The following is a 22404-nucleotide window of genomic DNA, read 5'->3' on the forward strand; positions in this document are numbered from 1 at the left end:
CTATAATGTCTTGGACAATGTGATACTTGGCAATTGTTGTGCTCATGTTTAAGCTCTTGCATCATATACTTTGCACCTATTAATGAAGAAATACATAGAGCTTGTTAAAATTTGGTTTGCATGAGTGGTTTCTCTAGAGTCTAGATATTTTCTAGTGAGGTGTTTGAACAACAAGGAAGACGATGTATAGTCTTATAATGCTTGTAATATGTCTTTTATGTGAGTTTTGCTGTACTAGTTCGTGCTTGTGTTTGCTTCAAACAACCTTGCTAGCCTAAACCTTGTATCGAGAGGGAATACTTCTCATGCATCCAAATCCTTGAGCCAAACAACACCATGCCATTTGTGTCCACCATACCTACCTACTACATGGTATTTCCTGCCATTCCAAAGTAAATTGCTTGAGTGCTACCTTTAAACAATTCAAAATTTATCACCTCTGATTTGTGTCAACGTTTTATAGCTCATGAGGAAGTATGTGGTGTTTATCTTTCAATCTTGTTGGGCAACTTTCACCAATGGACTAGTGGCTTCATCCGCTTATCCAATAATTTTGCAAAAAGAGCTGGCAATGGGATTCCCAGTCCCAAATTAATTAACAAAAATAGACACTCCTCCATGGTATGTGATTGTTGGACGGCACCCGAAGGATTCGGTTAGCCATGGCTTGTGTAAGCAAAGGTTGGGAGGAGTGTCATCATAATAAAACTAAAATAAAAAGGCACTCCTTCATGGTATGAGATTGTTGGCAGGCACCCGAGGATTCGGTTAGCCATGGTTTGTGAAAGAAAGGTTGGAAGGAGTGCCATCCAAAAATAAAATAAAATGGGAGCCGCTCTTTGAAGGTTTGTCTGGCAAGGGGGTTAGAGTACCCGCTACCATTCGTTGACAACAACATACACCTCTCAAAACTTTATTTTTATGCTCTCTTTATGTTTTCAAAATAAAAGCTCTAGCACAAATATAGCAATCGATGCTTTCCTCTTTAAAGGACCATTCTTTTACTTTTATTGTTGAGTCAGTTCACCTATCTCTCTCTACCTCAAGAAGCAAACATTTGTGTGAACTGTGCATTGATTCTTACATACTTGCTTATTGCATTTGTTATATTGCTTTGCATTGACAACTATCCATGAGATATACATGTTACAAGTTGAAAGCAACCGCTGAAACTTAATCTTCCATTGTGTTGTTTCAATGTCTCTACTATGAATTTATTGCTTTATGAGTTAACCCTTATGCAAGACTTATTGATGCTTGTCTTGAAAGTACTATTCATGAAAAGTCTTTGCTATACGATTCAATTGTTTACTCATTGCATTTACGTTGTTTCTAATCGCTGCATTCACTACATATGCTTTACAAATAGTATGATCAAGGTTATGATGGCATGTCACTCCAGAAATTATCTTTGTTATCGTTTTACCTGCTCGGGACGAGCAGAACTAAGCTTGGGGATGCTGATACGTCTCCGACGTATCGATAATTTCTTATGTTCCATGCCACATTATTGATGATATCTACATGTTTTATGCACACTTTATGTCATATTCGTGCATTTTCTGGAACTAACCTATTAACAAGATGCCGAAGTGCCGATTCTTTGTTTTCTGCTGTTTTTGGTTTCAGAAATCCTAGTAACGAAATATTCTCGGAATCGGACAAAATCAACGCCCAGGTTCCTATTTTGCCCGGAAGCATCCGTAACACCCGAGAGCCGCCGGAGGAAGCCCCTGGGGCCCCACACTACACCCTGGCGCGGCCGGAGGGGGCCGCGCCGCCCTATGGTGTGGTGGCCCTGTGCCCTCCGAGGCTGCCCTTCCGCCTATTTAAAGCCTCCGTCGCGAAAACCCTGATACGTTCGACGAAACCAGAGAAAACCTTCCAGAGCCGCCGCCATCGCGAAGCCAAGATCTGGGGGACAGGAGTCTCTGTTCCGGCACGCCGCCGGAACGGGGAAGTGCCCCCGGAAGGCTTCTCCATCGACACCACCGCCATCTTCACCGCCATCGCTGTCTCCATGATGAGGAGGGAGTAATCCACCCCCGAGGCTGAGGGCTCCGCTGTAGCTATGTGGTTCATCTCTCTCTTTATGTGATCTAGTTGAATATTATCTATGTGCTACTCTAGCAATGTTATTAAAGTAGTTTTATTCCTCCTACACGGTGTAATGGTGACAGTGTGTGCATCCGTGTTAGTACTTGGTTTATGCTATGATTATGATCTCTTGTAGATTATGAAGTTAACTATTGCTATGATGGTATTGATGTGATCTATTCCTCCTACATAGTGTGAAGGTGACAGTGTGCATACTATGTTAGTACTTGGTTTAGTCGAATTGATCTTTCATGCACTCTAAGGTTATTTAAATATGAACATTGAATTGTGGAGCTTGTTAACTCCGGCATTGAGGGTTCGTGTAATCCTACGCAATGTGTTCATCATCCAACAAGAGTGTAGAGTATGCATTTATCTATTCTGTTATGTGATCAATGTTGAGAGTGTCCACTAGTGAAAGTCTAATCCCTAGGCCTTGTTCCTAAATACTGCTATCGCTGCTTGTTTATCGTTTCTTGCGTTACTACTGCTGCAATACTACCACCATCAACTACACGCCAGCAAGCTATTTTCTGGCACCGTTGCTACTGCTCATACTTATTCATACCACCTGTATTTCACTATCTCTTCGCCGAACTAGTGCACCTATTAGGTGTGTTGGGGACACAAGAGACTTCTTGCTTTGTGGTTGCAGGGTTGCATGAGAGGGATATCTTTGACCTCTTCCTCCCTGAGTTCGATAAACCTTGGGTGATCCACTTAAGGGAAAACTTGCTGCTGTCCTACAAACCTCTGCTCTTGGAGGCCCAACACTGTCTACAGGAAAAGGAGGGGGCGTAGACATCAAGGGCCCAGAGTATATCTCTCCATCATTTGGATGGACAAATCCCACTCTTGATCTATGCGCTTCAACTCATACTTTCAGAATACCCAATGCCACCTTTATAACCACCCAGTTACGAAGTGGCTTTTGATGTCATCAAAGTATTCCTCCGGTGTTGGTGATTAACATGATCTCATGGTCGAAGGATTAGGTTACTATGCATTTGAGAGCTTATGGCAAAACGAACTTAATGACTTGATCTTATTGCTATGCTTACTATGGGTGTGTGTCCATCATATCATTCTCCTAATGATGTGATCTTGTTACTAATAACATCCAATGTTCATGATCAGGAAACCATGATCATCAATTAATCAATAAGCTAGTTAAACAAGAGGCTTACTAGGGACTCTGGGTTGTTTACAAAACACACATGTATTAATGTTTCCTTTTACTACAATTATAGCATGGGATGCAAACATTTATCATAAACACAAAGATACAATAATAACCACTTTATTATTGCCTCTTGGGCATATCTCCAACACCTACCCCTGCTGTTGTGGCCAGAACTCCGGTTGTGGTTGCCAAAGCTTCTACCCCTGCTGCTGTGGCCAGAACTCCGGTTGTGGTTGCCAAAGCTTCTACCCCTGCTCATGTGACCAGAACTCTGGCTATGAATGCCAAAGCTCCTACCACCGCTGAGTTGTCCAATGCTCCGGTTCTGAATGCCAAAGCTCCTACCCCTGCTGGTATGACCAGAACTCTGGCTGTGAATGCCAAAGCTTTTACCCCCGCTGTTGTGGCCAATACTCCGGTTGCGAATGCGAAGCCACCAACTCCAAATACTAGGTTGACACGCTCCTCACAAACTCCGGCTATTGCCAAAGTTCCCGCTGCTATGCCCACCAATCCCAGACCAAAGCCTGGCAAAAATTCCAAGCAAAATAGGTCAAAGAAGCCGCTTGAAATAAAAGATCCTGCGCATATGACCACCCAGGAGCGGCAAGCTTATTTTGACTCAGGCGGTGCATTGGAGGAGGCCATGGTACACAAGACATGCAAGCCCGTGGGGGTGGGGTGGGGGGGGGGGGGGCTTATACACAATGTGTGTACTAGTGTTAGGGAGGAGGTTGGCTCTGCTTGTGCAACGTTGCAGAAGTACTACAAAGATAATTTCAAGAAGCCTGAATTAGAGCAAGTCTCTGGAATCATGGTTAGGTTCAAACCTGAAAACTTCCACCATGACACTGTGTGCGAGTTCACAGTCAATTGGGAAGATTTGTATCTCGTGCTGAACCTGAAAGCCTTCGACGCCAGCATAGCGAGAAGCTGTTCACTGTGAGTATATAATTGACATCAATGCATCAATATGTACGGTAGTAGCTATGTAGACATGCTATTCACATACATTTTGTTTGTGTAGGTACAATTATGTTAGAGCCAGGCCTTTTGGCAATAAAATACTCTTGGTCAACCCCCACTTTGCTTCGCAATGGTCCATTGATGAGTGCGAGATGACTGTCGAGAATTACATCAGCAATGTGATTGAAATTGGCAAAGATTCGGAGTTAATCCTATGGCCCTTTAATAAAAGGTAAGCTAGCTAGTGATGCATCTTCATTCACGAATTTGCTCAGGTTTATGCAACTAATTTGTTCAAATTTTAGCTATCACTGGATTCTTGTTTGTATCTCAATGTTGGCTGGCAACATCTATTATCTCGATTCTTACCATAATAAGGGGACGGATTTCAGAGATTTGAAGAACATTATTGACAGGTGATTGTTCTTTCATCTGCATAATAAAAATTAATATCATCCTTATTCTTTACATCATGTTGAGAATTTTATGCCATCCATATTTTGTATATCATTTATAACATTTCGCTCGCGAGGACGAAATGCGGAGCTGATCAGTTACATAGAGCTAACCCATCACCTGAAGCTCCCGGTTAGTTTCACTAGCACTTATACTAGTGAGAGTATATGCATGCATGTTAAATCAATTATTTGGGTAATGTATAAAAGTAATTTCTATGCTCTATGTTTCAGTGCCACCAGCAGCCTGATGAGATGGAGTTATGTGGCTTCTATTTTGCCACACATATGAACCTCATGATGGGTAGAATTTTACCACCTAAGCCATCACCATCATCCTTGGTATGCAAACATCTTCTATTTCTCTTTTATTGAAGTATTTTTCATACTTTGTACCGCTTTTGATCATAGGTTTTTATTACCTAGTAGCCTATCATCTATGTAAAGGAACTGCCGAAGGAGCAGCTAGCAAAGATCTGCTCGGAGCTTGCCGAGTTTTTGGTAACACAAGTGCTCAAAGCCGACGGAGAGTTCCACTATGCATGAGAGGTTGCAGATGTGAAACTATCAATGCTAGCTAGAAAGTGTGTATGTGTTCTTCCAAAACATTCAAACTGTCTATCGTTATACCTAAATCTGCCAATTGTCATGTTATTTTGTGGTGCACATTTTGCAATCGTTGACTTGTGGCATTTATATCTTCATGGTTTATACTTCCTATAATTTATGACTTAACACAGCTTTAGATCTAGTTCCGACGATAGGTGGTCATCTCCCTTTCCCCGTTGAGATCTACTACCTCCGTTTCAAGGAATAAGACGCACACGTATTTCAAGACGAACTTTGACCATAAAAATTGAGCAACAAAATCTTGATTATATTATATGTAATTAGTATCGTTGGATTCGTATTGAAAAGAACTTTTTAATGATACTAATTTCATACAAATAATGTTTATCTATTTGAAGTAATTCTTGGTCAAATAAAAAATACGTAAAACGAGAATGCCTTATTCCTTGAAACGGAGGTAGTAGTAAATAAGAGTGACGATGGAACCTAGCTCTATGCATTTATGTATCTCCCGTTCCCGTTCTCTTTCTACTGTTTGCAAACTGTGTATATATATGCATGTCTAAATACACTGCCACGTCAGCCGAAATAAGCTGAGGCAAAAAAAAAATTTAAATTCAGAAAATACAACTGGTAGCGTGCAATTCATGATGTCGACACAGGTAATTCTTCTGTTCAGATAGCTTGGTGTGGATACATTACAGTTGAAAATCATTCGTAGATGTAGCAGAAATTTTCGGACTGGAGCAAGTTTTTTCTGATCATGTGCTTACTATGCTGTTCTTGCGTCTACAAGACTTCTACCAGTGACAATTTGGAGTAATTGCAACTGAATGTACCTGCATATTCTCCTCCTCCAGGTACAGGTCTCATGTATGATGTTCTTCAGGTATCGGCGAGAAGCTGCGCAGCGGGCGAGGAGCACACGGCACTGCCGGCGAGGATCACATGACGCTGTCGGCGAGGAGCACACGGAGCTGCCGGCGAGGAGCACACGGCGCTGCCGGCGCTGGCGAGAGGGATCGATCTGCTCTTGTGCTGAGCGAGAGGCGGAGGCTGGAGCTGCGCTGGGAGGCGATTCAGCGAGCCGGCCGGCAGCCAGCAAGGCGAGCGCGCGGAGCAATGCTGGAGCCCAGTGCTGAGCGAGAGGCGGAGGGAGGCTGGTGATCGAGGAGGAGGAGAGCATCGGCTGCAAGGTTGAGCACCGGCCAGGGACGACGCCGTGGACGCCCGCGCGCGCAGAGCAGCTAGCTAGCTGGATCGATCGATCGCGCGTGGAGCAGCTAGCTAGCTGGATCGATCGATGGATCGAGTTAGGTGCTGACGGATGCGGAGGTGCTGCCCCCGACGGCAAGGCTGGACACGAGCCAGCTCGAGCTGGGTTCGGTGCGAGCCGCACTTTAGCTCGCCGGAAAATGGCTCGGCTCGGGCTGGCTCGTTTGTCTCACGAGCCGGAAAATGAGGCTCGGCTCGAGCTTCGCCTAAACTCGGTGCAGCTCCGAGCAGCTCGCGAGCCGAGTGTGCATGTGCCACTGCCATGTAGGCCCACCTTCCACAGCAGCGGTGAGGAGAGCGGAGATGGCAGGGCGACCAGCGCGTCGGAGCAGGAGGGTGCAGCGGGAGCGAGAAGCGGGAAGATGAGGGCGGAGCAGGCGTGATGAGGGCACTGCGGTGACCGGTGGCATGGGCGCTGGCACTCGGCTCGCCGCGAGGGCGTCCTCTGTCTTGCCGCCGCCGGCGTCCTGTGGACTCCGCGGGAGAGAGGGGGCGCGCGGGACGGGGGAGTCCGGGAGAGGGCTAGGCCAGGAGGCAGCGACGAGGAGCAAGACCAGCGGCGGTGGCCGATGGCGACATCAGTGGCGGCGGCGCGTGGGAGTTCTATGCGCTGTGGAGAACGACGATGTCTGGAGCGACCGTGTGCCCTACCTCCACGCTCGATCTCCTCTCACGGGCCAAAAATCAGCCCACTTCCACTTCGGCCTTCTCTGGAGTTTTTTTTAGCGAAAACGCAAAAGCCTTATGTTTCGATGCATTGATAGAAAAGAAGGTTATATGTACAAGTCCTCGAGAGGACTAACACCCCGCCATACAACTCGACCCAAGAAAAAGAAAGCTAATCTAGGGGAGTAGCTGACGAACACCTCGGGCTCCCGCGTCCGCCCATAGCCGTGCCTCAGCCTTGATGTCACCGAATAGAGAAGTCACCGAAGGTTGCGCATTGTCGAAGACCGCAGCGTTCCGGTGTTTCCATATCCACCATGCAGTAAGCATGATTATCGACGAAATGCCCTTGCGCAGCTGGCGTGGGGCGCTCCGCACCACCAGCGACCACCATTCCGCGAAGTCACCATCAACCGTGGGAGGTCCCGAGGTGGATCGTATCCACGAGAGGACCTCAAACCAGACCGTCATGGAGAAAGAGCACCCAGTGAGTAAGTGCGTCATGGTCTCCTCAGACTGATCGCAAAGCGGACACCTAGGTGCGTGCGGCAGATCTCGCCGTGTCAGCCTCTCACCCGTCCAACACCTATCAAGGCATGCCAGCCAAATAAAGAACTTCACCCTCGGCGGCGCCCAGGACTTCCAATTCAGTCTCCAAGATCCTGAGATGATAGCCCCCTGGAAGAGGGTGTCATAGCATGATCGAGCCGTGTATTGGGCATCCGTCGTCCAGCGCCAAATTAGCTTGTCCTGGTCCGTTGATAGCGGTATGTCTCTGAGCCTGCCCCACAGCTGCACGTACTGCCAAAGTGCAAGGGCGCTCGGCGCGCCGACTATGTCAGGGATCCAAGCGCGACCAACCAGAGCTTCGCGTACCGTATGCGCCTTTCTGCGGCGTTTAGGTACCAGCGCGTACACCTCAGGCGCCATCTCCTTGATGGACATGCCATCCAGCCACCTATCTTCCCAGAAGAGAGCAGACTCTCCATTACCGACCACCATCGAAGTGGAGGCCGCAAAGACATCCCGTTCTACCTTAGAAAATTGCAAATCGAGCCCGCGCCAAGGTCGCATGGGATCAGTATGCATCCTCCAAATCCAGCGCACCTTCAGGCTGATTGCAGTACGCGCAAGGTCGGGGATCCCCAGGCCCCCAAGCCGCAGCGGCCGGCACACCCTGGACCAGTTGACATGGCAGTGTCCACCGTTGGCATCTGCCCTGCCGGCCCACAGGAACCCACGCAGGACCTTATTGACTTGCTTCAGCGTCTTCTTATCGAGGCTTAGTACCATCAGCTGGTGCAACGGAATCGCTGCGAGCACCGCTCGGATCAGCGCCAATCGCCCCGCCCTCGGCATCATGGATGCCCGCCAGGTGGGGAGTTTGTCAGCTATCCTGTCCACCATAGGCTGGAAGGACGCAGCCGACAGCCTCCTGATGGAAAGCGGGATGCCAAGATACTTCACTGGGAATGGCGCTATCTGGCACTCCATGAGCCCCGCAGCGCCGTTAGCCTCCTCATCCGAGCATGCGATGGGAGAAACCGAGCATTTGGCAAAGTTGGTGTGCAGCCCCGATGCCTGACCGAAGAGCCCCAGAATGCCGCGGACAGCGCGCAGCTCCGTCTCATCCGGATGGCAGAAGATCACCACATCATCTGCATAGAGGGACACCGATGTCACCAAGTCCCGGTGAGCCAAGCGTCTCAGGATACCCAACTCAGTGGCCTTGGCCAGCAGCCTGTTAAGCGAGTTCATCATCAAGACGAACAACGATGGCGACAGAGGGTCCCCCTGTCTCAGGCCCCTCCGATGCCAGATGGGGGGCCTGACTCGCCGTTGAGCAACACCCTGGTACTCGCCGTGGATAGCAGGATGGACACCAGCTCGCGGAACCTCGGCCCAAACCCAACCTTGCGGAGGACCTCCATGAGGAACCCCCAAGATACAGAGTCGAAAGCGCGCGCTATGTCCAGCTTGAGCATCACCCGCGGCTCCTTCTCCCGGTGGAGGAATCGAGCAGTCTGCTGGACCAACATAAAGTTGTCGTGGATGCAACACCTGCGAATGAAAGCACATTGGTTGCGATCCACCAGCGCCTCCATCCGGGGGGCCAGCCGAGTAGCCAGAGTCTTAGCCACCAGCTTGGCGAAGACGTGTATAAGACTAATCGGCCGGTAGTCACCCAGCGCCGCCGCATCCGGGCGCTTAGGCAGCATGATCATCAGCGCCTGATTCAGACCTTGGAATCCGCGTCCACACAGCGTGAACAACTTCTCGAAGGCAGCCATGAAATCACCCTTGACCACCCCCCAGCACTTCTGCAGGAACTCCGCCGTGAAGCCATCAGGCCCTAGCGCCTTGCCAGATGGCAAGTGTCTGACCACCTCCCACACTTCCTCCTCGGTGAACGCCGCCTCAAGCTCGGAGAGGTTTTCTGAGTGGGTCCCCAGGAAGTCTAAGTCCAGCGAGTGTAGCCGGTCCACCAAGGTGCCCAGCAAGCCCTCAAAGTGTGTAAAGGTTATTTCAGCCATGGCCGCGTGTTCAGAGATAACCGCGCCATTCACCTGCAAACTCTGAATCACGTTCTTCTGGCGCCTGTATGCCGCGTGTTGATGAAAGAAGGCTGTATTGGCGTCTCCCTCCCTTAGCCAAGCAATCTTAGCCCGCTGGCGGGCCATAGTGCGCTCAAGGGAGGCTAGACCCAAGTAGGCGTGCTTAAGGTGTGCCCGGAGTCGACGTTCGTCCGTAGACAGCTGTTGGGATTCCATGGCGATATCCAACCTCAGCACCACCTCCCGCGCTATCATAAGCTGCAGTTTGACGCATCCGACCTTCTTGTCACTCCAGCTCATAAGGCAGCGCGCCGTGCGTTTTAGCTTTACGATGAACCTCCGGAAGGGGTCCGGGTCTCCCTCAACCACACCCCAGGCGTTCTGGACCGCCTCATCAAAACCTTCTAACTTCAGCCATAACCTTTCAAACTGGAACCTTCTCCGCCCCGCTGATCGCGTGGTACAATCCAGGAGGAGAGGGCAGTGGTCTGCCACCACCATCGCTAAGCAGCGCAACGTGCAGCTGTTATGCAACTCCTCTCATGCAGTCGTGACAAACACCCGATCCAACCGGACGAGGGTAGGGGATTCCCTCTCGTTGGACCAAGTGTACCGTCGCCCGTGCAGGTAGACCTCTTTCAGCTCGCAGTCATTCAGGAAGCGGCGGAATCTTCCCATCATCCTACGGTTCAGGTTACCGTTGTTCTTATCTTCATCGCGGTAGATCATGTTGAAGTCCCCGCAAAGATCCCATGGTCCTTGGTGAATCCCGCGGATATCGCGAAGTTCCGCGAGGAAGGCGACCTTGTCAGCCTCAGCCTGTGGACCATAGACACACGTCAGCCACCACCAAGGTTCTCCCCCTAGGGGAGACACCCTAGCCGTGACACTATTATCGCCAATATGGGTGCTATCTAGCTGCACCAACCTGCTCACCCATGCCACAATAACCCCACCTCTCGTGTCAGACGCCGGCAAGCAGAAGTAAGCATCAAAATCCGTGCCAAGCGCTTCCATAACAATGGCATGAGTTACAACCGAAAGCTTAGTCTCCTGAAGGCATACAATAGACGCACCCGTAGTACTCACTACACTCCTAACACCCGAACACCGTGCGCGATCATTGAGGCCTCGCACATTGGCCACCATCACCTTTGGTTCGTACAACATTGGAACGATGTAAGAACACCCGTAGAACAACGACAGGGGTCAGGCCTCAACGAGGCGACCACCCGACATCCCCAGCATAGGAGGGGAGCATCCTCTGATCGTGGAGAGCAACCATCCATAGAACTCCGTGATCGCCTCGATCATATCATCCGTTAGGGGTAGCTCATACATCTTGTGGTAAGCTTCCAGGGCCGCCGCCGATGGCGCCTCATCTCCCGTGATCAGACCAAGCTTGCACATGAGGTTCCGTACCGCCTTCATCTCCGAGCTCAGCCCTCCTGGTTGCCCCGCGATCCTTGAGCTGCGGCGCGGCTGGAAGTTGAGCTCAACCAACCTTCGCCTGACGGCCGGTGACAAGGGATTAATTTGTCAATGCCTATAGATTGTAGACTTAGGGTTTCGTAGAAAGTAGAGGGCAAGTAGATCTCGAAGGTTCAGCCGAAAAAGGTGCTCGACTATGAAAATTAGGGTTGTGTTGACTCAAGATTCGATCCTTTCTTTCTCCCTCGGCTCCCCCTTATATAGGAGGCGGAGCCGAGGCTTTCATAGTTACAAAGTCCGGGAGACTATTTGAGTCCGTCCCGTGTTATTACAAGACTATTCCTAATCTTTCTCTATCTTCCATATCAATATTTATTGGGCTTCCGGACAACATAAGCTTCGGGTTATGGGCCTTCAATTATCCCTGGGTACCTTATTCGGCAGGCCCATTCGGGATGCCTATGTCAGTAGCCCCCGAGATTTTGCTTGAATCGTAGAGTCGAGTAAAATATCCGTCGTACAATCAATCCAAAAATTCTCCAGATTATCATAACGTTTTGCCTAGAATATATATTTTGTACAGGGATAATGGTAGATGGGGCTGGTTCATCTGACGAATCAGGTACCAGTTAACTGCTCTCGTGGCAAACCCGCAAAAACCTACTTCAAGGTCAAGTCCCTGGACTAGACCTCGGGATACTGGCGTAATTCGACATGTGCCGCTTAAGGACTTATCATGAACCGAATTCCAGTCATTTTTTATCGAATACCTAACGCGTCCGGTAGAATTTTTCTTTGCATCTGTTGATACGGATAAAGTAGTAGAGTGCATTCGGGTGCGATACCACGTCGCACAGGACGGATCCTGGGGACTTACCTTCGTAAAGTATTACGGCATCCAGGGTTTCTACCGCGGCGGACGCGCTCTGGGAATATATTGTCGAGTGCCTTTATCGGCTGTTGGAATTACCAATTTCCCCGAGTCATAAAATGATAATATTTTGATCTCCCGATGGGAGTACATGACGAGTTATATGTAACTCGAAGATGTACGACGATAATTTATCGCCTTGTTTTTTTGTCTTGTCATCCTTTATTTTCTTCTCCTTCTTATATTTCATCGGGTGCGCGACCAACGCTCCCGATGGGAGTAGCCCCCGAGGCTACATTCGAGTGTTTGCACTGGGCTGTAGGCTCAGCTTTTGTTATTGTTGACCAACTCTATATTTTTGCCTTCCACATTACTCTCTCGATACTTCTGATAAGAGTAGCCCCCGAGCATATGAACAGATGCTTGCATTTGATCATAGGCTCCCGAAGTTTCTCTTTTTGATGAGCCGACATTTTCCTGTTGCTATATTTTGCTTGGGCAGTCGAAGTTTTCTTGAATAACATCACTGCTGACGTTGGCCACAATGCTTGCATTGGAAAGCCACGACTCCTGTCACCTCACTGTGTTGTGGGTCCAAAAGTTCTACGCCATCGACACGTCACGCAAGTGGGGGGCACACGTCCTCCGTAATCTCCGGCACGCGCGCAGTAACTCCCGTCCGGTAAGTTCAGACTGAGAAGACCAATTTACCCCTTGTGATACATGTAAGGCTAAAAATACTTCCCCACTTCATTCAACGGTGCGGCGGATCGGCTCCTCGCTATAAAATCACCGCATCTTCCTCATTCATCCCCTTTGCCACGCCGCACATCTGCTTTCTCTCTCTCTCTCCGCCATTGCCATCTCCGAGCTCCTCACGCTCTTGCTTCCTTTCAACCCATTCTTCCACCAAAGCACTCCCCCATGGCTCCGCGCACGAAGCTGCTGAAGAACAAGGCTCCGGGCACTGACACCCCGATGGAGAAGGCCCAGGTCTCTGGCTGGGAGCGGTCCAAGATCTCCGCCCAGGACCAAAAGATGCTGAAGAAACTTGGCCTGCTGAAGAAGCAGGAGTCCCTGAAGTTCCCTGGCGATGAAAGCTTCCCGCATCCTCCTATCGGATTCCAGGTAACATTCATTGACTTTCTCATTTGCGGCCTCTCCACCCCTATCCACGAATTTCTCCGTGGTCTCCTTTTCATCTACGGGATCCAACTGCACCAGCTGACCCCAAATTCTATTCTCCACATTTCCATTTTCATTACTCTCTGCGAGTGTTTCCTTGGCATCCATCCTCATTGGGGCCTATGGAAATGCATTTTTTATCTCTGGCGCAATAACTCGAGGAATGTCGTCTACAATGTCGGCGGTGTTTGCATCTGCGTTCGCCCCGACGTTGATTATTTCGACGTTAAGTTCCCCGACTCTGTCCAAGGTTGGCGCAAGAAATGGATGTATATCCAGGACGAGTACATCCCCTCCCAGGAGTATGGTATCGCGCCGTTTGAAGCTGCCGAAGAAATTCAAAGGCGCAGATCTTGGAACACAGAGGCCACTGCCGAAGAAAAGGCAGCCACTGAAGCCCTGATGAACCGCATCCATCAACTCCAAAACACCGATAGAGAAGAACTCTCAGGTGTACAAATAACCGCCTACTTCCTTAGAATCCGGGTGCAGCCACTACAGGCTCGCAAAAACCCTCTTTGGATGTACTCAGGAGCCAAAGATGTCGACCGTTTGTCCAAAGATCTATCTATGAAGGACTTGGAGAAGCTAATCCGACATTTTACCTCTTTGAGCAAAAAACATGAAGTTCCTTCATCCTGCCGCGTGGAGCCATATAGTGCTTCCCATGCACTTCCCGAAGTAAGTGTTTCCTTTGGGTTAAACTCTCCATTTTTTATCGGCTACTACTGCTTTTCCTCGTGTTCTCAGTTTTTTGGCTTTGCTTTGTGTTTTGCAGGATCATCAAATTCTCTCTTTTCTTCCCCCACTCCCTGAAGGTGGAGAGGTAGACGGACGTGTCGTTGTCACCGACGATTCGCAAGAAACCTCTCTTCCTGAGAGTGAAGCTGCGGAATCTCAGAAATCCGCGGCTTCCTCCAAAAAAGAGACTGGGTTAGAACAGTCTGACTCTGGCCACTCCACCTCTCCTCCTCTCGCCACTTCTCCTGGGCGCAAGAGGAAGAGAGATGATGTCGAAGATTCCGGCGCCTCCAAACCTACTGAACCAACTGGCGAGGAAACTTCGCCGGAGGACGAGGGTGCCTTCGACCCCTTCGATGATGCTGGTGCTGTTAGCTCGTGAGTTATTTTGTTATTTTGCCTTTGCCTATCTCCTTTCTTATTCGGTAGTCTCAGATTTTGTCTTACCGGTTTATTGATAGGCCTGAGGGAAAATCGGAGGAGGTGGAACCCGCCGCTCATGGTGCGGCTCCTACCAGTACCTCCAACACCCTAGTTGTTTCTGAAGAGCTCCACACTGCCGCGGAAACTTCACCTCCCCCACATCAAGACATTGAAACGTCCACTCCTGTACCCAGCCCCCAAGCACCTTTGCCGAAGAAAGCAAAAGTCGGGGCTGGTAATACTCAAGAACTTATCACTGGGAATTCTTCGACTTCTCTGATGGATGATGTAAGTTACCTTCCTCCTCTATTTTGCTTGTCGAGTTTTCCTTGTTTGCTTATGTTGGTCCATCCATGTCGAGTTTTCTTTCCCTGACTATATTGTTTCTATCTTGTTTTGTGATAGCCCTTGATGAGGGATCTCATCAACATGGGTACCCAATTTATTGGGTTCCGCGATGAAACAGAAACTTTGAGAGGTAAAACTACATTATCCTTGATATGATTCGTATTTTTGCCAGGTAAATGTTCATCTTCTAATGGTTGTCTTCTCCTTTTGATTTACCCTTTTTCAGAAGCACTCCGCCGAGCCGAAGAACGTGCTGATGCGCTGGAGGCCAAACTTAAGTCCAGCGAGGTAGCTCGTAAGAAGGCTGAAAAAGAAGCCGCAGATGTCGAGGGTCTCCGCCAAAGACTCAAGACTGCTGAGGATGCTTTGAGCGAGAAAAAAACCCGGCAAATCAAGCGCGAGAACGCCATAGTGGATCGTTTCGAAACTCAAAATCGAAGATTCACTAGTAAGCTTTCCTTCCCCTGTCTTTTTGTTTTTGTCTTAATTTGTTTATCTCTAATATTGATGGACTCTTATTTTGCTCCAGCAGGACGGATGGGTGAAGAATTTACCTTGCATAAGGAGGCCGAGGATCATCTTCTCGACACTCTCTCGATCCTTGAGCTAAACGGTGACTTAGCGCGCACCAATATTTCCAATGCTCGGGTCACGTTTAAGCGCCTCTTCCCTCATTTCTTCCCCAAGGAGACACAGCCGGAGATTTTCTCTGAGCTCGTCCAATGCTTCCTGGCGAAAGAAGATCCTGTTTTGGCCCATCGTCAGGGCAGCCTGAAGATTGGAGTCGAAGGGACCATCGCCTTGGTCACTGCCAGCGGCCAGGAAGTTGACTGGGGGAAGACTGGCACTCCCCAAGGACTGAACAAGGAGAAGTGGAGAGCTCTGGTAAGGGACGCCAAGCCTCACTCGAATAAAATCATCGCCTATCTTGACCCAAAGTCTGCTGCATCCACTAGCACTGCCAGGACGAAGGTCAAGTAGACCAACCTGTATCTATGTTTTTCTTTCCTTTTGTAGTTGTCGCTTTCTTTTGTGGCTCCCGATGATTCATATCAACTCGCTAGGAGTCGACTTTTGTAATGATCCTCTGCTATGTAAATGTCTTGAATATTAATGAAAAGTGTTCCTTGCCGAATGATTGATGTCGATATTTCTTTCTTCCAGTTGGTTTTTGATAACTATACCAAGGCTGCTGGACCTTCCGATGCTTCACCCGCCGCGTCTCATTCTACAAGAACCCCTGTCGGCGTTTTCTTAGATGATTCTTCATGCGCTGATTCAATCCATCAAGAACTAGCTGATCTTCGACAGCAACTCCAAGCTATGAAGAAGCAGGCCGTGACTGTTATGGATCAATCTCGCAAATCTTTGGATCGCGAACAAGATGCTCTTCGCCAAGCATAGGAGGCCCTTGAACTGAAGGAATCTGCCACGGCTAATGCCTCATGCGCTATTCAACGTGAGAGTTATATGCTTGACTTAATGACTGATGCAAGTCAAGATCTGGCTGGTATGTGACTGTGTATCTTGTTGCATCCTCGATATTTTTCGTGTACTTCCCTGGGCTATATTGTTTTTCCTTGTGTTACTTTGCAGGCTCGTTTTTGGATAATGCTGCCGAAGAACAGACGGTGAACTCTCGGGTTGAGGTTCTTCTTCGACTTGCGAGGGCTAATGATAGCGACTTCTGGGCGGACAAAGACCGCACTCGCAGAATTGTGCAGTTCCAAGATCGGGTAGCCCGAGTTCGAGATTTTCTTGACTTCTGCACCAGCACGTTAGCCATGGTATACAACGCCATGTTTCCTCGGAATCCTCAACCTACTAATCTTCCTGAGCTGATGGACAAGTTTAAGGATGTGCATCAAATCCACGGCTTCGTGAAGGCTCAACTGGCAGCTAGCGCCAGATTCGCCTTGATCTGGTTGAAGATTTGCTACATAAAATTAGACGTTAGAAATGTTATCGACGTCTGCTACTCCAAGTTAAAGCAGAGGAGAAAAAACATCGATAAACTTAACGATGCGGTGACTCCTATTGCCGAAAAGATGATTGAAGAGCTTCTAAGGGTAGACGCCGCTTTTTTCAAAGAATATCATTATGTTGATGCGCGGGATGCTCCTGCTGCCGGTGAAAATGTAACCATAGATGACTTGATATAAGGATTCGTCCTCTTTTTTCCCGGACGCGCTGGGTCTGAGCCAGTGCGCTAAGTTTGTATATTGCGAGTCGTATATATTGTATTTGTTGTTGCGAAACTTATATAAAGTTAAGGCAAACTCTTTGTTTCCTTCAAGCCCCCGAGTATTCTCGGTTGGCGTAACTATATTTGTTATTCGCGAGGTTTACTATGAAACCAAGGCGTGTATTTTGCGAGAGTCGAATATATTGTGAGATTATCGGGTGCAAGCCCCCGAGCCTTGTTTGCGAGTAAAAAAATCATATGCAATCACTATATTTATTTCAACCATGCTATGTTGCAGCTTCGCAAGCCCGCCTCATTAAAAACCTTCAAGCCCCACTCGGTGCCCTGAAAGGAAAAGAGTGTGTCTGGAAACTTGCGAGCTCTTCAGATACAATGTATGTTTACATAGTCGATACTATATTGACTTCTCTCTTAAGCGTAGAAACATCATAGATGCGCCACGTTCCACGGGTTTGATTCATCCTTGCCTGTCTTCTTATTCTTCAATCGATATGCTCCTCCCGGGATAACTTCAGTGATGATATATGGCCCTCACCATGGAGACTCGAATTTCTCGTGCCCATCCTGGTTGAGTCGTAGAACTAAGTCGCCAACTTCAAAGGATCTGGGTCGTAATCGTCGGCTGTGGTAATTTTTCAGATTTTGCTGGTATGCAGTTACCCGTGATAGCGCCACGTCTCTTGCTTCATCGAGTGCATCAACATCATCCTCTAGTGCCTTCTGCGCAGTTTCTTCCTCGTATTCCACGACTCTGGGGGAGTTGTGTTCTATTTCTATCGGGAGTACAGCCTCAGCTCCACGGACCAAGAAAAACGGGGTTTCTTGCGTCGCTGTGTTTGGCATTGTTCGTAGACTCCATAACACGCTGGGTAACTCATCAACCCAAGTATGTCTTGCTTTTTCGAGAGGTGTTAACAAGCGCTTCTTGATACCGTTGCAGATTAGACCGTTCGCCTTTTCGACTTGTCCATTGGTTTGCGGGTGCGCCACCGACGCAAACTGCAACTTGATTCCAACGCCTTCGCAATATTCCTTGAATTCTCGGGAGGTAAAGTTGATACCAATGTCCGTAACGATGCTGTGCGGGACGCCGAACTGAAAATCTATCCTCTTGATGAAATTCACCGCCGATGTTGCGTCTGCCGAGGTTACCGGTACTGCTTCTATCCACTTGGTAAATTTATCGACAGCTACGAGCAAATATATGTGTCCACCTGGCCAAGACTTGTGCAATTTTCCCACCATGTCAAGTCCCCACTGTGCAAAGGGCCAGGACCGTGGTATTGGCATTAATTCTGCTGCCGGAGAATGAGGTTTGGATGCGAATCTTTGGCAAGCATCGCAAGTGCGCACTATGTCCTTTGCATCTTCTATTGTTGTTAGCCAATAAAATCCCATTCTGAAAGCTTTGACTGCTATTGCTCGACTGCTTGCGTGATGGCCACATACTCCTTCGTGTATATCTTTCAATATGGCTCGCCTTCTTCCGGTGTGACACGCCTTTGCAGCACGCCAGATATGCTTCTTTTGTATAGCTCTCCTTTCACCACGGTAAAAGCTTTGGATCGTCGAATAACTCGCCTTGCCTCGACTGGGTCTTCAGGTATTTCTTTCCTTGTGATGTATGACACGTATGCCTGCATCCAAGGAATTTGGATCACCATGACCTCCTCTGGCTCTTCCTCGTCATCCGATATATGATCTTCTGGGGCTGCGGGAGCCCCCGAGTTTTTCGTGACCTTCTCTTTTTTCTTCGGCTGCCTTGGTGCTTTCTTCGGCTTGGTTGATCTTTCACTGATTTCCTCCCAAAAGACTCCAGGTGGAATAGGGAGACACTGCGACCTGACGTTTGCCAAAACGTCGGCTTCATCATTGCTGAGCCTGCTCACATGATTTACTTCGCAGCCATTGAATTGTTTCTCGAGTTCGTTGTATACCTCCTTGTATGCCATCATGCTGTCGTTGACTACGTCGCACTTGTTCATCACCTGTTGAGCCACTAGCTGGGAGTCGCCGAAGATCTTTAAACGTGTGGCGCCGCACGCTTTTGCCATCTTCATCCCATAAATAAGAGCCTCATACTTTGCCTCATTATTGGATGCATTGGGGAAGGTCATCCGAAGTATATACTTCATCTTGTCGCCCTGTGGTGAGACAAGTACCACGCCTGCTCCAGCTCCTTCTAATCTCTTGGACCCGTCGAAATTCATGTGCCAGATACTCGACAAATCTGGGGGTCCTGTATTTTGAAGTTCCATCCACTCTGCCACGAAGTCTGACAGGATCTGCGACTTGATCGCCTTTCTTTTTTCATATGTGATGTCCCGAGGGGAAAGCTCGATTCCCCAAAGGGAGACACATCCTGTAGCTTCCGGATTATTCAGTATGTTTGAGAGAGGTGCCTCGTTGACTACTATTATCGGGTGTGCCGAAAAATAGTGCCTTAACTTGCGTGCTGACATAAAATCTCCGTAGGCTAGCTTCTGATATTGCGGATAACGCTGTTTGGATGGCGATAAAACTTCGCTGACGAAGTATATTGGCCGCTGAACTCCATGAATCTTCCCTTCTTCTTCTCGCTCGGCCACGAGTACTGTGCTGACCACATGAGGTGTGGCCGCAATGTATAACAACAGAGGCTCATTTTCGCGAAAGCCCTGTCTGCTTCCTCGTTCCACACGAACTTTTCCTCTTGCTTGATCAGTGCGTAGAAAGGTAACGGTTTTTCTCCTAATCTTGCGACAAATCTGCTCAAAGCTGCGACTCGCCCAGTCAGCTGTTGTATCTCCTTGAGCTTTGTTGGTTTTCTCATCATCAAAATAGCCTGTATTTTTTCTAGGATTGGCCTCAATTTTCCTGGCTGACACCAAGTATCTGAGGAGTTCTCCCGCAGGAACACCAAAAGAGCACTTTGTCAGGTTCAACTTGAGATGATACTTGTCGAGATTGTCGAAGGTTTCTCTGAGATCGTCAATCAAAGATGACCCTATCTTTGTTGTTATGACGACGTCATCGAAGTATACTTGAACATTTTTTCCAATCTGCGTGGCCAGGCACTTCTGCATCATCCGTTGATACGTGGCTCCCGCGATTTTCAACCCGAAGGGCATTGTTCTGCCGTGGAATCGATAATTTGGTCGATCCTCGGGAGGGGAAAGTGATCCTTTAGACAGTGTTTATTGAGACATGTGAAATCGACGCACATGCGAAGGACTTCAGTGTTTTTCTTCGGGACCAGCACTGGGTTAGCGACCCACGTGGCCTCTGTGTGCAGCTCTTTGATGAAACCCGCGTCATGGAGTCGATGGATCTCGGATAACATGGCTTTGCGGTTTGGTTCGGAGAATCGCTGCAAAGTTTGTCGGATTGGTCTCGCTCTTGGGTCTAGATTGAGGTGGTGCTCGGCAAGTTCCCTGGGTACTCCTGGCATGTCAGCTGGACACCATGCGAAGATTTCCCAGCGCTCACGGAGGAACTCGATGAGCGTGCTTTCCTATGCGCTATCCATGTTGGACGCTATGGATGTCGTCTGACGAGGGTACTCCTCAACAATGCCCTCCGATTGGGGCTTAGGGTTGATGGAATCCTGTAGGCTGACACGAGACATCGGTTAACAGACAAGCGGGGAGAGCGATTTACCCAGGTTCGGGGCCCTCGATGAGGTAAAACCCTTACGTCCTGCCTGTCTGATCTTGATTGTGAAAGTATCGGGTTACAATGGGGTTCTAAAGGTTTCGGCTGTGATCTCGTCGAGAGGCTAAGTGTTGCGGCTACCTAGCTCTAAACTTGTGGTGGCTAAAGTTGCTCAGATTGATCATCCCTCGGCAGTCCCTCTCCTGGCCTTTATATAGGAGGCCAGGTCTCAAGAGATCTGTTCGGGTACGACTAGGTTTACAAAAGACCTAGCTCTAAACTTTCCTTGTTCGGCTCCTCTCTGCCTTGTTCTTCAGGGAATCTTCTCCAGCACCGTCCTAGTGGCCCACCTTGCCATCGGGTGTCTTCATGGGCCTCCAGTTGGGCCGCACATGATAGGACAATGTCAGTTACCCGAAGGGTAATGCCCACGTCAGTAGTCCCCGAGTGTCTAGCCGAAGATATTTCGGGTAGAGACTAAAGCTTGCCTCCATCGAATGTTCTTCTCCCTTGATTGTTCTTGTCCATCTTATAGCTGCGTTACCTTCTTCTATCGGGTGCGCGTCCAGCGCTCCCGATGGGAGTAGCCCCCGAGTCTAGGTGCGGATGTTTGTAATCCATGCGTAGACTCAAGTTGTGCCACTCGAACGTCTTCTGCTACCGAAGTTCTCCGCAAGTCTCCATAGGTCATCCAATACATTTGTACCGGGGATTGTATTTTTCAGTAAGGTTTGAACGCGTAAAGGATATTGAATAACGTGCCCAGCTTTGCTGGTTAACTGCCGATGGCAAAACAACGTTACCCTACACAGAATCAAGTCCCCGGGCATGATCCTGGAGTGCAAAAAAGTTTTATCGGGTGCACGTCCAGCGCTCCCGATGGGAGTAGCCCCCGAGTCTGGGCACGGGCGCTTGCGACCGGGTGCAGACTCGAGCTAAGCATTCCATCCTTTTCTTCAAATATCTCTTCAGAGGAATATCTTCGAGTTCACGTTTTATCGGGTGCGCGTTCAGCGCTCCCGATGGGAGTAGCCCCCGAGTCTAGGTTCGGATGCTTGCAATCCGTGCGTAGACTCAAGTTGACCACCCGATTCTTTTCGTTTTTCTTCGGATGCTTTCGGCGGGCTTCATGACATCACTGATGACGTAACCATTGCTGTGGTTTGATTGACAAGACTTGACCTGATGGGCCCACCCTAGTTTTGCGCGGGCAGTTTTTAGGAAATAACCAGTGCATGCATACTAACCGAGGCGCCTCCTCGATTTTCGCACATCGTGGGAATAATGGGCCGCCGGTTCCTTTCTCCTCTTGGAGCGACACGTGTGCGACCAGATCTCGCCCACCTCCCACGATGTCTATGGAGTTATGGCCACGATTTCCCATCAATCCTGTGGCATAAATAGGGAGCCTCCCTGCTGCTTTCACTTTTTACGTTTCTACACTGCTCATCTTCTTCCCCAACCTTTCCTTTCACCTCTGTTCCCTTTCGCAAGAACTTCGGGCGCCATGGGCAAGAAGAAGAGCGCCAGCACCTCAGGCGCGACCAAGGTTAGCCGCGATTGGGGCGCCTCCAGCATTTCCAACCGCGAGGTGAACAAGCTGCGCACCCTCGGTCTCATCTCCCCGTCTGACGACGATATTCGTCTTCCAGGTCCAGCTTCTCGCCCAAAGCCCCCCAAGGGCTTTACTGTTATGTTCGTCGCCTTTCTATTTCGCGGGCTTTCTCTTTCTGCCCACGAATTTCTCCGTTCTCTTCTTTTCTTCTACGGGATCCAGCTCTGGCAGCTGACCCCAAATT

The sequence above is a fragment of the Lolium perenne genome, chromosome 3, assembly GCF_019359855.2.
Source record: "Lolium perenne isolate Kyuss_39 chromosome 3, Kyuss_2.0, whole genome shotgun sequence".
NCBI classification, from domain to species: Eukaryota; Viridiplantae; Streptophyta; class Magnoliopsida; order Poales; family Poaceae; genus Lolium; species Lolium perenne.